Source organism: Eriocheir sinensis, chromosome 22 (assembly GCF_024679095.1).
Source record: "Eriocheir sinensis breed Jianghai 21 chromosome 22, ASM2467909v1, whole genome shotgun sequence".
Classification (NCBI taxonomy): domain Eukaryota; kingdom Metazoa; phylum Arthropoda; class Malacostraca; order Decapoda; family Varunidae; genus Eriocheir; species Eriocheir sinensis.
The window spans coordinates 12,571,678-12,590,345 of record NC_066530.1 but is presented as its reverse complement, the minus strand read 5'-3'; the positions used below and the strand labels follow the sequence as shown (position 1 = coordinate 12,590,345).

General features: G+C 38.2%; 1 long non-coding RNA gene across 1 annotated transcript in view; it reads left to right on the top strand.

The window, feature by feature from the left end:
* Nucleotides 1-1,674: 1,674 nt before the first annotated feature.
* LOC127002087 (uncharacterized) overlaps nt 1,675-18,668 on the top strand; it is a 128,860-nt gene continuing 111,866 nt past the window's right edge. Inside the window, exon 1 of the long non-coding RNA XR_007755712.1 lies at nt 1,675-1,749. This is a non-coding gene — a long non-coding RNA (uncharacterized LOC127002087). The remainder of the gene's footprint in view (nt 1,750-18,668) is intronic.

The window sequence follows — 18,668 nt, the reverse complement described above, 5'->3', positions numbered from 1 at the left end:
AAAAGAAAAAAAAAGAGGATGAGGAAGAAGAAAAGAGATGACGAAAAGCGAGGAAGAAGAAAAAACATTGGAAAAGGCAGATCAGATACAAAAAGATATAGACAAAAAGAAAAAAAAAGAAAGTAAATAACGGAGAACAAGGAAGAGGAAAGAAAACAAAAGAGAAAACGGATCAGAAACAAAAAGAAGAAGAAAAAGAAGTAGAATGGAAAGGGGAAGAAGAAGAAAAAGAACTGACAAAAAACGAGAAGAGGAAAAGAAAACAATGAAGAAGGCAGATCATGAATAAAAAGAAGAAGGAACAGAAGAAGAAAAATAAGAGCTGACGAGGAGCGCCCAAGAGGAAAGAAAACAATAGCGCCGACAGTTTACACACATCCGCCTCGCACTGAACCAAGAAAACCTATCAAAACAAACACGAACATTGAAAGACGGCGCGTGGGAATACTGAGGTCGTCGCTTCCCACAAAGAAAAGACAATGTTCGCTTGTACCAATCACCACCTGCCTGTGTTTTCTGAGTGGATTAGGAGACGTAGACACATTTCCAAACATTCCTACACACCCACATTCGATAAGGCTTTCGTAGAGGCCAGAAAGATTGTAAACAGAAGAATGATTGTTGCCTTGATAACAGAGAGGTGGATAACGGTATTGGGAAGCAGGCAGAACAGCAGACGTTCGTAGAGGCTAGAAAGATTGTAAACAGAAGAATGATTGTTGCCTTGATAACAGAGAGGTGGATAAAGGTATTGAGAAGCAGGCAGAACAGCAGGCGTTCGTAGAGGCTAGAAAGATTGTAAACAGAAGAATGATTGTTGCCTTGATAACAGAGAGATGGATAAAGGTATTGGAATGCAAGCAGAACAGCAAGATTGTATAGGAAGGCAGATGTGACGGAAAGAATGTAAATGGAGGTAGCTAGAAGGGAAAGTTGGATCGGCATTTTTCAGGGTCCAGTTTCTCAGACATATCCATGATTACACACCCATATTCAGTAAGGCTTTCGTAGAGATTGTAGTGGGTATATCCATGAATAGTTTTATGAGCCTAGTGATGGGTGTTTTTTTACAACAAAGGAGACGGCTCAAGAGCAACAAAAAGAGTATTGGAAAAAAAGCCCGCTACTCACCGCTCCCATAATAGACAAAAATAAAGAGAGGCCAAAAGAGATGTCAATTTCGGGTGGAGAGGTGCCTTGCTACACCATCAATGTGAAAAACACTAATGAGAATCCGACTAACCTCCTTTATGGCCTTTGAAAACGTTTGTTGTGAGAGCCGAAAACGTTTTAGAACACGGGTTATAGTTGTAAATAGGGCTTCCAACTTTTGAAACTAGATATAAAAAACGTTTCCTGCCCAGCGAAGACAATGCTTGCGTGTAGCTATCACCATTTGCATGCGTTTTGTGAATGCTTCCGAAGATAGAGTTGTAAAATAGATTGCCAACCCGTGAGAGGTTTCAGAGAGTTTACAGTAAAGCGAAGGCGGTGGTTGTCGCTGGCTCTTAGATATAAAAAAAACGTTTCCTGCCTAGCGAAGACAATGCTTGCGTTTTGTGAATCATTCCGAAGATAGAGTTGTAAAATAGATTGCCAACCCGAGAGAGATTTTAAAGAGTTTACAGTAAAGCGAAGGCGGTGGTTGTCGCTGGCCTATCACCATCTTTGTGTTCTTTTCAGGATGCGTTTGGTCACGGAGTTGTAAGATGCTTTGGCAGATTTGAAACTCGCGCCGAATGCAAAAAGGTAAGGATCAATGTTTTCTGAGTTTATAGCATAATCATGTGTTTGTGTGTTCCTCCATACCGTCTCGATCCTGCACCAGACATAGAGACGTGGAATTGAAGATTTTAAATTCACTTATATTGCAAAAAGGTAAGGACCAGTGTTTTCTGAGTTTATAGCAGAGAGATAATCATGTGTTTGTGTGTTCCTCCATACCGTCTCGATCCTGCACCAGACAGAGAAGTGGAATTGAAGATTTTATACTCAGATTGCAAAACGGTATGTACAAACGTTTTCTGATTTGGATTCTAAAAGAGTATGTCTGATTTTTGTGTTTGTTGTCTTGATCTGGCTTTTATGATGCGCCAAAAGTGGAATTGAAGATTTTAAACTGACTTTTATTGCAAAAAGGTAATGGCCAATGTTTTCTGGGTTGACTGCTGAAAGATGGTCGTATGTATGTGTGTGTTTGTGTGTTTGTCCTTACTTTCTTGATCTTGCTTTTACGATACACCGGAAATAGAAAAGAGTGGAATTGAAGATTTGAAACTCTCGAATTGCAATACTTTAAGGACAAACGTTTTCTGAGTTGACAGCAGAGATGGTCGTGTGTTTGTGTGTTTGTCCCTTCCATCTTGATCTTGCTTTTACGATGCACCCGAAATAGAGAAGTGGAATTGAAGATTTGAAATTCACTTAGATTGTAAAAAGGTTTGGAGAAATTTTCTGATTTGACTCCTGAAAGAATGGATGTGTTTGTGTTCGTCCTTACACTCTTGATCTTGCTTTTACGATGCAACCGAAATGGAGAAGTGGAATTGAAGATTTTAAACTCACGAATTGCAATAACTTAGGGACAAACGTTTTCTGGGTTGACAGCAGAGATGGCCGTGTGTTTGTCCGTTTGTCCTTTCCATCTTGATCTTGCTTTTACGATACACCAGAAATAGAGAAGTGGAATTGAAGATTTTAAACTCACGAATTGCAATAACTTAGGGACAAACGTTTTCTGAGTTGACAGCAGAAATTACCGTGTGTTTGTCTGTTTGTCCTTTCTATCTTGATCTTGCTTTTTCGATACGCCGGAAGTGGAATATGATAATGATGGACTGACGAAGAACGAAGAAGAGGAAAATAACAATGGAAAAGGCGTAAAAAGAGGTAGAAGAAGAAAAGAAGAGGAGGAAAAAGAAGAAAAAAGAAGATAAAAAGAAAAAAAAACAATGGAAAAGATTTGAATCACACCTGAATTGCATGTGTGTGTGAGTTGATTGCTGAAACATGATTGTGTGTGTGCGAGTTTGTCTACGATAGAGACGAATGGAATTGCAGCTCTTAAACATTGAGTAGCAAATAACGTACAAGAGTTGCCTGTAGAAAGATGCAGTGATATTTATTGATTGTAGGGTGAATAGCAAGCCACTGTATGATTTGAGGAAGTGGTCGTTTGTGTGTTTGTCCTTACTAAACTGTTGGTCATGCTTTTACGACGCACAGAAAAGAGGAAGGCGGAATGTCAGACCTTAAACTTTAAATTGCAAATGGACAAGTACAAAAGGTTGCTGCGGAAAGATGATCGTCTGTGCTCGAGTCCTTACGAAACTCTTGGGTTGGTATTATAAGACACTCTCGCTTCTCACATCAGCCATTTCTAAAGGTCAAAGAGGAGGTCAGTCGGGTTCCAGTGGGTGTTTCTTCAGGTTCACGGTACAGAAGAAGACTCACACTTACACCAGGGTCATAAAACTACCCCTGGAAATGCCCACCACTTCTACGAAAGCCTTGTCAGATATGTGTTCTTGGGCGGCGATACATCTTGTAATACGACCCCAAGTTGATGTCGCCTCTACGATGCACAAAAAAGAGAAGGGTGGATTTTCAGACCTTAAACTTTAAATTGCAAATAGACAATTTTTTTTTTTTTTTTTTTTTTTTTAAACAAAGGAGACAGCTCAAGAGCACAAGAAAAAAAAAGGAAACAATAATAAATAAATAAAAAGCCCGCTACTCGCTGCTCCTAAAAAAGAATCCAAAGAGGTGGCCGAAAGAGAGGTCAATTTCGGGAGTACAAAAGCTTACCGCAGAAAGATGATAATTCGTGTGTCTGTGTCTCTCCTAAACGCCTGATCCTGTCTTTACGATGCGCTGGAAAAGGTGGAGCTGAGGTTCTTAAACACATGAATTACAGATCGACAAGTACAAAAGCTTACCGCAGAAAGATGATAATTCGTGTGTCTGTGTCTCTCCTAAACTCCTGATCTTGTATTTACGATGCGCAGGACAAAGGTCGACTTGAGGATCTTAAACACATGAATCGACAAGTATAAAAGCTGACTTCAGAAAGACCACCATTTCAGTGCGTGTTCTTACAAGACTCTCGATCTCGCCTTTACGATGCACGGAGAAGAGAAGACTGGAACTGAAGATCTTAAAACGCTTGAATTGCAAATGGACAAATTCAGAAGTTGCCTGCAGGAAGTTGTTCGTTTGTTTGTTCGCCTTGCCTTTACGATGCACAGAAGAGAGAACTGGAATTGCAGGTCTGAAACTCGCCTTTATTGCAGACAGACACGTATGAGAGTTGACTGTTGAAAGAGCGTATCGTATGGATGTTTGGCTTTGCACTTCCTTCTCTTTACGAAACATAGTGATAGCTACACGCAAGCATTGTCCTCGCTAGGCAGGAAACGTTTTTATATCTCGTTTCGAAAGCTGGAAGCCCTATTTGAACCACTTGAATTGAGAGCAGATACAGCATGTGCGAGAGTGTGAGTTTCTCCTTACATTCTCGATCCTGCTTTTACGATAGAGACAAGTGGAATTGCAGATCTTAAACTTGAGTAGCAAATAACGCACAAGAATTGACTGCAGAATGATGGTCGATTGTGTGCGTGTCATAACTAAACTGTTGATCTTGCTTTGTTTTTTTGTTTTTTTTACAAGGGCACAAAAAAAGGGAAAATATTAAAAAAAAAAACCGCTACTCGCTGCTCCTAAAAAGAATCCAAAGAGGTGGCCGAAAGAGGGGGCCTACTGACTGGAGAAAAAGAATCTTATGTCTGTGTGTAATTAGGCTTGCATTTTCGTGATTTTGTGTTATATAGTAAACAGAAAAGTGCACCTGAAAACCATTAACCCACTTCAATTGAGAACAGGTATTAGTACGAAAGTTAACAGCGAAAAGTGATTATCGTCAATTGTGATAAGCATGAGTTTACTGCTAAAAGGTACCCTGGTGCGCTTGGCTTAATATGCTTACTCTTTGTTTTAGAATGCATTGGATAGAGAGAAGTGGTACTGAAGATCCTGAACCCAATTAAAGTATATACACGCTCTTACTAAAAAAAAATGAGATCATGCACTTTTCCCATTTCCAGTTCACCCTCTGTCTCATTTTTAAGATGCATAAGAGAGAGTGAATGTTCTTTAGGGCGGTCGAGAAGGGAGTTTTGAGGATCCTAAAGTCACATGAATCAAAAATAGGCAAGGAGAGTGGATTAGATGTGTGTGTGTGTGTGTGTGTGTGTGTGTGTGTGTGTGTGTATTTTACAGCAAAGGAAACAGTTCAAGGGCTTAAAAAAGAAGAAAACAATAATAGAAAAAAAAGCCCGCTACTCGCTGCTCCTAAAAAGATTATAGAGAGGAGTGGCCGAAAGAGAAGTGTGTTGTTGTTATTGTTGTTATTGTTATTGTGTTGTCTGAAAATGCATGGAACAGAGAAAAAGACATGCACAGAGGCAGAACTAAACAGAAACAGACACCACACACACACACACACACACACACACACACACACACACACACACACACACACACACACACACACACACACACACACACACACACACACACAAACACACAAAAAAACACACAGAACAAATACTCCTCAACACGCTTCTGAGATACACACACAAAAAAAAAAAACATAACAACCACACACAAACCTAACCTAACCTAACCCCACCCCACCTCTCCTCGCCTCGACCTCTCCCGGCCTTCGTGCATACCGGGGCGCCGTCGATAATAACGAGCCGTGGTGGAGCGGCCAGAAGCATGCGGGAGGCGCCGGCGAAGAGTCAATACACTTTAAGGCGCTGCGTCCACGGAAATGGCCCGTGTCTTCACCTCCTCGCGTGGCCAAATTAGAGAAGGGTGAAAGAAGGAAGGAAAGAGAGAGCAGAGAGTACAGGTGATTAGCAGAGGAAAAGATACCACAGAAAGAATAGAATAGAAAAGAATTAGAGAAAGGTGAAAGTAGGAAGGAAAGAGAGAGCGGAGAGTATAGGTGATTAGCAGAGGAAAAGATACCAGAGACAGAATAGAATAGAAAGAATAAAATAGAATAGAATACAATAGAAATAATATAATAGAATTGAATTAGAGAAAGGTTAAAGTAGGAAGGAAAGAGAAAGCAGAGAGTATGGGTGATTAGCAGAGGAAAAGATAACACAGAAATAATAGAATAGAATAGAAAGAATTGAATAGAATAGAATTACAGAAAGGTGAAAGAAGGAAGGAAAGAGAGAGCGGAGAGTTTAGGTGATTAGCAAAGGAAAAGATAACTCGGAAAGAAAGAATATGAAAATGAAAGAAAGAAGAGGTAGAAAGAGAAGGGAGAGAAAATATTGAGAATCCGGGGAAATGGTTTGTCTTCACCTCCTCGCGCGTGCAAATTAGAGAAAGGTGAAGGAAAGGGTATAGGTGATTACCAGATGGAAAGATAACACATAAAGAAAGAATATGAAGATGATAGAAAAAAAGATATGAAGGAAGGAAGAGGAAGAAAGAAAGAGAGAAGAGAGAGTGAAGGTGATTTGAAGATGAAATTATGATAGAAAAGGAGAAAGAGGAAGCAGGAAAGACAGATAACTGAAATTGTGGGTGTTAAGAAAAGGGAAATAACATTGAAAGAGAATTATGAAAGAAAGAGGCAGAGAGAGAGAGAGAGAGAAAGTATAGATGATTAGAAAAAGAAATAACACAAAAAGAAAAAATGGAAACAAGGAGAGATAAGAGAAAGTATAGATGATTAGAAAAAGAAATAACACAAAAAGAAAAAGAGGAAACAAGAAGGAGAGAGAAGAGAAAGTATAGATGATTAGAAAAAGAAAAGAGAAAGAGAAAGTAATGTTTAGAAGAGGAAATTGATACAAAAAGAGAAGATACGGAAGAAGAGTCAGAAAGAGAAAAGAGAGAAGAGAGAGAGAGAGAAAGAGAGAATCACAGAGAGAGAGAGAGAGAGAGAGAGAGAGAGAGAGAGAGAGAGAGAGAGAGAGAGAGAATTGGGTGATACAGAAGCAGAAATTGTAACACAGAAAGACGAGGAAAGAAAGGAGAAACAGAAAAGAGAAGAGAAAATATACAGTAGTTGATTGACTGAAAGAGAAAATGACAAAAAGAGAAAGGAAGAAGATTGAATGAGGAAAAGAGGAAACGGGAAAAGAGGAGTAGATGGGAATAAGAAATCATAACACAAAAAGAGAAAATATGAAAGAAACGAGAAGGAGGAAAGAGAGTAAAGATAAATGATGAGAAGAGGAAAATATACAAAGAGAAAGAAAGGCAGGTAAAAGGAAAGATGGAGAAGAGGAATTATAGTTGATGATAAATTGAAAGAGACGATGCGAAATAAAGAAGAGGCAGGAAAGATGATTTATTTGAAGTGGAAATTATACAAAGAGAAAGAGAAGACAAAGAATAAAAAGAGAAAACGGAGGTAGAAGAGAAATAAAGATGATTGACAAAGAGAAAGCGACAGAAAGAGAAAGGAAGAAAATAGAATGAGGATATGAAGTGGAAATTAAACAAAGAGAAAGAGAACACAAAGAAGAAAAAGAGAAAACGGAGAAAGGAGAGAAATAAAGATGATCGACTGAAAGAGAAAACGAGAGAAAGAGAAAGGAAGAAAATAGAATGAGGATATGAAGTGGAAATTAAACAAAGAGAAAGAGAACACAAAGAAGAAAAAGAGAAAACGGAGAAAGGAGAGAAGTAAAGATGATTGGCTGAAAGAGAAGATGACAAAAAAAGAGAAAGGAAGAAGAGAGAATGAGGATATGAAGTGGAAATTATACAAAGAGAAAAAGAGGACAAAGAATAAAAAGAGAAAACGGAGAAAGGAGAGCAGTAAAGATGATTGCCTGAAAGAGAAAATGACAAAAAAAGAGTAAGGAAGAAGATAGAATGAGGAGATGAAGGAAGGAAGAGAAGAAACGGAGAAAGAGATACGTGACGAAAAGAGAAAATTATAAAAAGGAAAAGGAAGAAGATAAAGAAAAAGAGAAAAGGTGACGCGAAGAAAAAGTTAAGAAAAGAGAAGATGGGGAAGAAAAACAAACAGGGAAAGAAGAAAATGATGAAAAGAAAAGATAAGGAAGAAAATTAAAGAACAAGGAAAGGGAGAAGAGTAGAGACATGACAAGAAGAGGAAACGACCAAAAGAAGTAGAAACCAAAAAAAGAAAAGAGAAAAAAAGTAAAGAAAAAAAAGGGAGAAACAGCTAATAAAGAGAAGCAGAAACGAGAAAAAAGAAAAGGGAAGCGAAGCGAAAAGAAAAAAAAGGAGAAACAGCTAATGACGAAGAAAACGGAAATGAAGGAGAAAGAGAAAGGGGAGACTACGCACAATCAGTTTCATTTCTCCGTTTCTTCATGCCGCAAAAGAGTGCCAAGATTTATTCCCTCCCCTCCCCCCCACCTACCCTCATTCCCAGCGCGCCGGTAATGAGAGTAGGATCCTAGCTGCGTGTATCAGTCACAAATGAGATCCGATCCTTTGTTTCTGCGCCGCAAGTTTTCCGTTAATGAACTTTATGCCTGGCTCGTCGATCCCTTCCCCGGAAAACATGATCACAATGCTTTTGCGAGAGAGACGGATAGACGTACACAGAAAGAACGACAGACAGACGAGGAATAATAGAGGGAAAGATAGAAGAATAGTGACAGTAATGTGAATATAGATAGAACGATAGACAGACAGACAAGGAATAGAGGGAAAGACAGAGAAGAAGAATGTGACAGTAATGTGAATATAGATAGAATATAGATAGAACGATAGACAGACAGGCAGACGAGGAATAACAGAGGGAAAGACAGAGAAGAATAGAGTGACAGTAATGTGAATATAGACAGGATACAGACAACGATAGACAGACAGACGTGGAGTGATAAAAGGGAAAGACAGAAAAAGAGTGACAGTAATATGAAAACTCTGTCGTAATTAACTGACAGACACTTATGAAACAGACAGACCGACAGACAGACAGACGAACATACGAGCATACAGAGGCAGACAAGAAAGAATAGAAAGTAAAAAGCAGAAAGTGAAAGAAAGAAACGCGAATACTCCGTCATACTTAATGATGACCCTTTGTAGTGAGACAGAGAGACAGACAGACAGGGAAACAACAATACAGGGACCAACGATAAAGAATACAGTGAGAGAGAAACAAAAGAGAATCAGAAACGAGAATACTGTCATTGTAGGATTAACAAATACGATTTTTTTTTCTTTCTTTTTTGTCATTCACCTTTATCTTCTCTCTCTCTCTCTCTCTCTCTCTCTCTCTCTCTCTCTCTCGTATCTTCTCTTTCTAATGTTATTTCCTCCTTTTAACGTCCATAATTTTACTTCTCTCTTTCTTGTTTCCTCTTTTTCTCTTTGCGTTATTTCCTCTTCAATCATCTATATTTTCTCTTATATATTTCTGCCTCTACATCTCATATCTTTTCTTTCTATGACATTTTTTCCTCCTTTTAACGTTTACAATTTTACTTCTCTTTCTTGTTTCCTCTTTTTCTCTTTGTGTTATTTCCTCTTCAATCATCTATATTTTCTCTTTTATATTTCTGCCTCCACGTTCACACATCCATACCTCAGAACACACATTTAAAGGGAAGACTCGCCCGGTCCTGTGTGAGTGGCGTGCGAGGTCAAGTCACTCCGTTGTTCGTTCAGGTTCAGGTCAGGTCAGATATTATAAGACACTTTCCGTTCTCACATCATCTATTTATAAAGGTCAAAGAGGGGATCAATCGGGTTCTAATGGGTGTTTCTTTAGGTTCATGGTACAGAGGAACGGTCAAACTACCACCAGGGTCATAAAACTACTGGAAAAGCCTTGGCAAATGTGTGAACTTGGGCGACGAAATGTTACATAATACGACTATCGGCACGTTATTCGTCTTGTGAGATTTGAATCCGTTTTTGTGTGTCTGGAGCTTGTGATGTTTTATGAGCATTGCTGTTGTTGGGGTGGGGGTGGGGGGGGGGGGGTTGTTCTTGTTTACGTCATTTTTTTACAGCAAAGGAAACAGCTCAAGGACAAAGAAAAGAAAAACAATAATGAAAAAAAGCCCGCTAATCACTGTTATATATATAAAAAAAAAAGGAGTTAAGAGAAGTGGCCAAAAGAGAGGTCAATTTCGGGAGTCAATTTTCAGTCATAGTAGTAGTAGTTGTGGGGTTGTCGTTTTTGTAGCTTTTGTAGTAGTAGTAGTAGTAGTAGTGGGCAAAAGAGAGGTCAATTTCGGGAGTCAATTTTCAGTCATAGTAGTAGTAGTGATTGTTAGGTTGTCGCTTTTGTAGTAGCAGTAGTAGTAGTAGTAGTAGTAGTAGTAGTAGTAGTAGTAGTGGGCAAAAGAGAGGTCAATTTCGGGAGTCAATTATCAGTCATAGTAGTAGTAGTAATTGTTAGGTTGTCGCTTTTGTAGCAGTAGTAGTAGTAGTAGTAGTAGTAGTAGTAGCAGCAGCAGCAGAACACCAGGAAAAACAAACCCTGCCTCTCCTCCAATCAGTCATTTTTTCTCATTTTTATACCTCAAAAGAAGCGCAGCCAACCCTAACATTTCACCTCCTCCTCCTCCTTCCACCTTTCCAGCCGCTCCTCAGGTTATCACTTCGCCTTTCTCCCTCCCGCCTCGGTCCTTTGAGTCGCCCGTCCCTCGCGTCGCGCCTCCCCGGTCATTCTTCAGGCCATCATCCGCCAGGACTCGTGAAATCCGTGGATCATGAACCCGTTTCTTCGAGGCTCCAACGACCGGGAAGAGGCGAAGGAAAGGTGACGCGGCGATGTTGGTTTTCCGCTTTTTCGTAACGTCTTGGAATATTTGTCGCGGGATCAGAAACGTTTTTGTTGTTGTTGTTGTTGTTGTTTTTTGCATTCATTTTATTTTATTTTTTTCCCATTAAGTGATAAGTATCCGCCTTTTCCGTAACGTCTTGGAATATTTGTCGTGGAATCAGAAACTTTTATTTATTTATTTATTTTATTTATTTATATATATATATATTTTTTTTTTTTTGCATTATTCAATTTATTTATTTTTTTCCCATTATGTGATAAGTATCTCTCGTTTACTGTGTCCATTCATTACCACCTTTCCGATACTAATTTTTTTTTTTTATGTGTCAGCCTTTAGCGCCGGTAGGCTTTCTTGAGGGGCCTGGATGGTAGTCGGCACCAGCCCGTCATGGCGCAGGCACGTTATTTTTATAGTGGCGCCATCTTTTCTTCTACTACTACTATTACTGCTACTACTATTGCTACTAAAAATAATAATAGTAATAGTAATAATAAACCTCTTAACATATTTTTCATGGCAACACAATCTTAACAACAAATTTCGTAATGTTTAGTGTTAAATATAGCGTCTCCCATAGCCAACGTTTTCTTTAGTAATAACAAACACCACGAAGATATTTTTCATTCCATTATAATCTTGATCTGTTTCCGCATTATGTATTTAGTATCGCCCGTGTTATGCTTGCGTCCAATCATCATTTTGCTTCATATATTAATTAGCACCATTTTATTTGCTATCATTATTTTTCACCCTTGACCCCCCCCCCCCTCCTCCTTATTATGTGTATCTCCCATATCCACTGTCCAATCATTACTACGTTTTTGATAATAATAATGATAGGCCTCAAGAGTTATTTTTCTACACCTACGTCTTCCTCTCTTCTTCCCTTCCACTATGTTCTCGTTTTTCTTTCCATTCCCTTCCTCACTCTGGCCTTTCCCTTCCCTCCATTCCACCTGTATGCCTCTTTCTCTTCTTCCTCTATGCCTTTATTTCTTCTTTCATTCTATCTTATTCTCGTTTTGCTTTTCATTCCCTTCCTTACTCTGCCCTCTCCCTTCCCTGCAATCCACCTGTATTCCTTTCTTTCTTCTTTCTTTCTATCTTATTCTCGTTTTTCTTTCCATTCCCTTCCTCACTCTGCCCTTTCCCTTCCCTCCAATCCACCTCTATGCCTTTCTTTCTTCTTTCATTCTATCTTATTCTCGTTTTTCTTTCCACTCCCTTCCTCACTCTGGCCTTTCCCTTCTCTCCAGTCCATCTTTATGCCTTTCTTTCTTCTTTCTATCTTATTCTCGTTTTGCTTTCCACTCCCTTCCTCACTCGACCCTTCCAGTCCCCTTCAATCCTCCTATATGCTCTTTTCTTTATTTCCTTCCATCATATTCTTCTTTATATTCCATTCCATGCTTATCCTCTTCTCCCGTATCCTGCATCCAGCCATTCCCACGTTCTCTGTAACAATAATAACAGCATGCACTATAAGATATCTTTATTGCTATCCGAAGCATAACCTCTTTTCCGCATATCACGCGTCCGAGCACTGATACCTTCCCCGCATTACGAAGCCCCGCAGGACACATCGATTAGGAGTCTATCGCCGCGTGTTGCTGCCGGCGAGGCGTGCATTCGGCGCCGCACAGTGCCCATTGCGGGGAATTGCATCAGGACGTTCGCCGACTTATGGGAACGCTTCGTAATTTGACAGAACGGCGCTGCGAAGATGTTGCAGGAATGAACTCGTGAGAAAACATCAGCTGCGAGTCGTGATGGGCGATGTGGATGGCAGTGTGCCGCTAGTGTGTGTCTGTCAATACCTGTCGTTGGATTTATGTGTACGAGAAGAAATCTTTTAAGCTCGTATTCACAGGCGTTCTCACAAGAGGAATCAGAATGCGGGCTTTGTTTTTAAGTAGCGGGCTTTTTTTTATATATTTTTTTTTCTTTACGCCCTTGAACTTCCTCCTTACCTGTAATATAAAAAAAAGTAAACGCAAAGGAGATATTGGACTTCAGGGACACGCAGTACGTAAAGAAATAGAGATATGAAGTTACACATTTACTATGAAAAATATAAAATGTAAACTCAGAAATTACATCGTTTGCATTATTCACAAACGAGTATTAACCAAACGTCAAAACTCTTAGCGAGAAAAGCTAGTAGAATGTTGCTGTAGTAATGTAACACGAATAAATGTAGAAGTAACTTGAGTTGCACATCACCATAAAGATAAATAAGTCTGGCATGCTCGTATATCACATCGAGTCAATAACAGTAACGAAATATTGCCACTAGACGCAGACATTATAAACAACGAACGAAAGACTCAATTAAACAAACGGATACTCGATAACAATCAATAAAACGAAAAAACTTACTTAAATAACAGAGTAAAACGAGATTATACTTGTAATGAACGAAAAAGTCAATTAAAAAAACGGATTAATACTCGATAACACTCAATAAAACGAAAAAAAATAATTGAATAACGGAGTAAAACGAGATTATACTTGTAACGAACGAAAACGTCAACTAAAAAACGGATTAATGCTCGAAAACACTCAATAAAACGAAAAAACTACTTAAATAACAGAGTAAAACGAGATTATACTTGTAACGAACGAAAACGTCAATTAAAAAACGGATTAATGCTCGAAAACACTCAATAAAACGAAAAAACTACTAAATAAGAGTAAAACGAGATTATACTTGAGCGAACGAAAAACTCAATTAAAAACACGAATTATTACTCGATAACACTCAATAAAACGAAAAACGAATTAAATAACAGAATAAAACGAGCTTCTACCTAACACTCAATAAAACGAAAAACGAATTAAATAACAGAATAAAACGAGCTTATGCCTAACACTCAATAAAACGAAAAACGAATTAAATAACAGAATAAAACGAGCTTATATTTAACACTCAATAAAACGAAATAGTAATAAATCAATAAAACGAACGAAATAATACTGAAGAACAAAATAAAACTAAATAAAAATAATAAATCAAACAAAACACTGTATAAAACTAATGAAATAAAAACACTGTCTCAATAAAACCACATAATAAAATAATAATACTCAATAAAGCGAACTGAACCCTCAACAACGAACAAAAAAAAATAAAAAAATGAAGTAAATAATATAAAAAACACAAGATTTATTTTTTCTCATTAACTCGCATATTTTCTCTTCTCTGTGTTTTCAGCTTCTTTCTTTCACATCTTCTCTTTCTGGGTTACAATTTCTGCTTCTGGATCACACTTTTTAATTCTCTTCTCTCTTCTCTTCTATTTCCTCTTTTACGTATCTCCCTCTTTTTTCTGATATACTCTTCTAATCATCTATACTTTTACTCTATCTTTCTACCCCCTCTGTCTTTCATACCTTCTCCTTCTATGACATCATTACCTCTTCTTAATATCAATAAAGTGAAATAATACTCAATAACACTTAAAAACGTATCTCCCTCACTGCTCTGATGTACTCTTCTAATCATCTATACTTGTTTTTTCTATCCTTCTGCCTCCTCTTACTTTCATACCTTCTGCTTCTATGACATTATTTCCTCTTCTTAACATCAATAAAGTGAAATAATACTCAATAACACTTAAAAACGCTGCTCTGATATACTCTTCTAATCATCCATACTTTTTTTCTGTCTTTCTGCCTCCTCTGTCTTTCATACCTTCTCCTTCTATGACATTATTACCTCCTCTTAACATCAATATAGTGAAATGATACTCAAAAACAACAAAAAACACGAACGAAATACAATATATCCGTAATGACAACCGGACATCAGCGCTCATAACCAGACACAAGTTATATAGCACGCGTCCAGCTACTCCAGGCCGCGTCGTGTGCCTGCAATGCGTCAGATGGTAAGGCGGACCAAATATTTATCCTTCACGGGAGTATCGCGCAAGACTTCAATTTTGCCCGGCGTCGCGGAGGATGATTGGCTTCGGCCCCGCTCGTCGATGGTGTTACCGGAAAAACAGATGGATTTTCTGGAATTCGGATATCTGGAACCCCCGATGATGGAGAGTTTTATAAATGGGAAGTTGATATGGATTGGTTCATCTTATTTACGGTCCTTGGGTTGTAGCTTCTTATATAGGTCGTATTTTTTTTAACTCACTTTCTTGATCTCTTTCCCACCTCACGGATACCTGGGACGGCCGATGTTGCAGGGTTTTATGAACGGGATGTTGATATTGATTGGTGTGTTATATTTTGGGTCTTTGTGGTCCTGTGTATGTGTTAGTCTGGTATCTTATTTTTGTTTTCATTGACTTTTTAGATTTTGGATGCCTGGAACCCCCAATGATGTAGAGTTTTACTAATGGGAAGTTGATATGGATTAGTTCATTTTATTTATGGTCATTGTGGTCTAGTTTTTGTACCTATTAGCTCGGTATTTTATTTTTTGTAACATTATTTTTTTAGATTTTGCGGATACCTGAAACGGCCGATGGTGGAGAGTTCTATGAATGGGGAGTTGATGTGGACTGGTTCAACTTACTTAGGGTCATTTTGGTGTAGTTTTATTGTGATTCTTTTTTTGTTTGTTTGTTTGTTTTTCTTCAACACTGACTTTCTTGATTTCGGATGCCTGGAACGGCCGATGATGATGAGTTGTACTAGTGGAAAGTTGGAATTGGTTACGTTATCTTATTTAGGGTCGTTATGGTCTAGTTTTTGTGTTAGTCTTGTATTATATTATTTTTAACATCGACTTTCTAGATTTCGTTGATGCCTGGAACGCCTGATGGTGGGGAGTTTTATTGATGGGAAGTTGGAATCGGTTACGTCATATCATTTAGCGTCGTTGTGATCTATTTGTATATAAGTCGTTTATTTATTTATTCATTTTTTACAACAAAGGAGACAGCTCAAGGGCACAAAAAAAGGAAACAATAATAATAAAAAAAGCCCGCTACTCGCTGCTCCAAAAAAAAAATCCAAAGAAGTTCCCGAAAGAGGGGTGTATCGATTTTTTTTTTTTTTTTTTTACAGCAAAGGAGACAGTGCAAGGGGGAAAAAAGGAAACAATAATAAAATTTAAAAAAACGCTACTCGCTGCTCCTAAAAAGAATCCAAAGAGGTGGCCGAAAGAGGGGTATACGATTTTTTTTTAACAGCAGAGGAGACAGTGCAAGGGAAAAAAAAAGGAAACAATAATAAATAAAAAAAATCACGCTTCTCGCTGCTCCTAAAAAGAATCCAAAGAGGTTGCCGAAAGAGGGGTATATCGATTTTTTTTTTTTTTTTTTTTTTTTTTACAGCAGAGGAGACAGTGCAAGGGCGTAAAAAATATAGAAAACAATATGAAAAAGAAACCCCGTTACTTACTGCTTACGTCAACATTATTCCCACTGACTGTTTAAATCCCTTCCCCACCTCACGGATACCTGGAAGGGCCGATGATGCGCAGTATTTTTAATGGGAGCTTGACATCGATGCCATCTTGATAGGATTGTATATTTATTTTTTTATGTCCGTCGTCACTTAATATTGCTGACGTCATCATATTTACTTTTTTGTGGTACGTCATTGATCTTCATTGGATATCGTTTTCGTTTCTTATTTATGGGTTATGCGGTCTTGGTTGTCTTATATATATCACGTAATTGAGTTTGTTTGTTGTTTTTTTAAGGTTTTTTTTATTTGGGTCGTTGTTTGGCATTTTTTACGTCATATTCAGTTCTTGTGGTATGTATTTTTTTATGTAAGTTATTCTCATTTTTATGCCTCGAAAGAAGCGCAGCATACTCTAACCTTTCACGTAATCGAGCTTAGTTGTTGTTGTTGTTGTTGTTGTTGTTGTTTCAGGGGGTATTTTTATTTGGGTCGTTGTTTGGCATCGCTTGTCATATAAAGTTCTTGTGGTAGATTTTTTTGTGTAAGTTATTCTCATTTTTATACCTCGAAAGAAGCGTAGCATACTCCAACCTTTCACGTAATCGAGTTTAGTTTTTTTTTTTTTTTTTTAAGGGGTATTTATATTTGGGTCGTTGTTTGGCATCGCTTACGTCATATTCAGTTCTTGTGGTACGTATTTTTTTATGTAAGTTATTCTCATTTTTATACCTCGAAAGAAGCGCAGCATACTCTAACCTTTCACGTAATCGAGTTTTTTTTTTTTTTTTCAGTTATATTTCTCGTTATTTGGCATCTGTCATATTATTCTTTATGTAGGTTGTTATTTGATATCGATGACGTCATATTATTAAGATGTTATGGTGTAGTATTTATATCTTCTTCTTTTTCTTCTTCTTCTTCTTAGTAGTAGTAGTAGTAGTAGTAGTAGTAGTAGTAGAAGTAGTAGTATTTTTATTCTTCTTTCTTCTTTTTCTTCTTTTTCTTCTTCTTTTTCTTATTATTATTATTATTATTATTATTATTATTATTATTATTATTATTTTCTTCTTCTTCTTCTTCTTCTTCTTCTTCTCTGCCTTAATCCTAACCTGGGTCGCCCACCCTCTCTTGTATGTTGTCGCCAGAATCTTCTCTCCTCTGCATCCACTTCGTCCTGACCCAACTACCTCATCTCTCTCTTCTGTCCGTCACTACTTGGTCGTCTTCGTCAATTCCAATCCACTTCCACATTAATTCAGTCAGTGTCAGTGAGACGAAGATGAGCACCGAGGCAACGCGGAGCTACGGCCTATGCCCCGAACTTTACCTTTACCTTGCACATTTTAACTCTGCAACACTTTTTCTATGTTGGTTATTTCTCTCTATTGCTTTATATCTCCCTATCTATATATCTACCTCTCTCTGTGTGTTTATTTGTTTTGTCGATGTTTCTTTTTCCTACCTCTCTGTATGTTCGTTTTATTTTCTCTGTTTTATTCTGTCTGTTTATTTTGTTTATTTCGTTTTATTTTGTCTGTTTTATTCTATCTGTATTTTGTTTATTCTGTCTGTTTATTTTGTCTGTTTTATTCTATCTGTATTTTGTTTATTCTGTCTGTTTATTTTGTCTGTTTTATTTAGTCTGTTTTGTCAATGTCATACAGATTCAGGCTTCACTCTAATCCCGGACCCACTCGCAGGCTCGCGGTTAGGATCATACTGTTAGCTGGCGTTTTCCAAGAATCCAGGAAAGGCGAGCAAAGAGAGTTAAGTTATGGTGTAGTATTTTTTATCTTCTTCTTCTTCTTCTTCTTCTTTTTCTGCCTTAATCCTTACTTGGGTCGGCCACTCTTGTATGTTGTCGCCAGAATCTTCTCTCCTCTGCACCCACTTCGTCCAGACCCAACTGCCTCATCTCTCTTTTCTGTCCGTCATTACTTGGTCGTCTGCATCAATGAGTGGCTTGTGAACCGCCGGACGGAAACAGCCAGCACGATTTTCCCTTTGCTCTTTGTTCCCCTTCGACTGCTTCCTCTAACATTAAAAATTATAAAGAAAGACTTCAGGTTAAGCTCATCCCTTTACTGTCCAAATCCATTATGCACGAGTTAACCAGCATATTCACTCTTTCATTCCTCACGCTGGTAAACTCTGGAGCAATCTTCCTTCATCTGTATTTCCTCTTGCTTACGACTTGAATTCTTTTAAGAGGAGGGTATCAGGACACCTCTCCTCCCGAAATTAAATTGGCCTCTCTTTTGGTCACTTCTCTGTGCGCTTTTTGTGGGAGCAGCGAATAGCGAGCTTTTTTTTTTCATCATTTTCTCTCTCTCTCTCTCTCTCTCTCTCTCTCTCTCTCTCTCTCTCTCTCTCTCTCTCTCTCTCTCTCTCTCTCTCTCTCTCTCTCTCTCTCTCTCAAAGACACAGATTAGATTAGTCGGGATCTCGTGAGTGTTTGTTCACATTCGGAAGCCTTGTAAGACT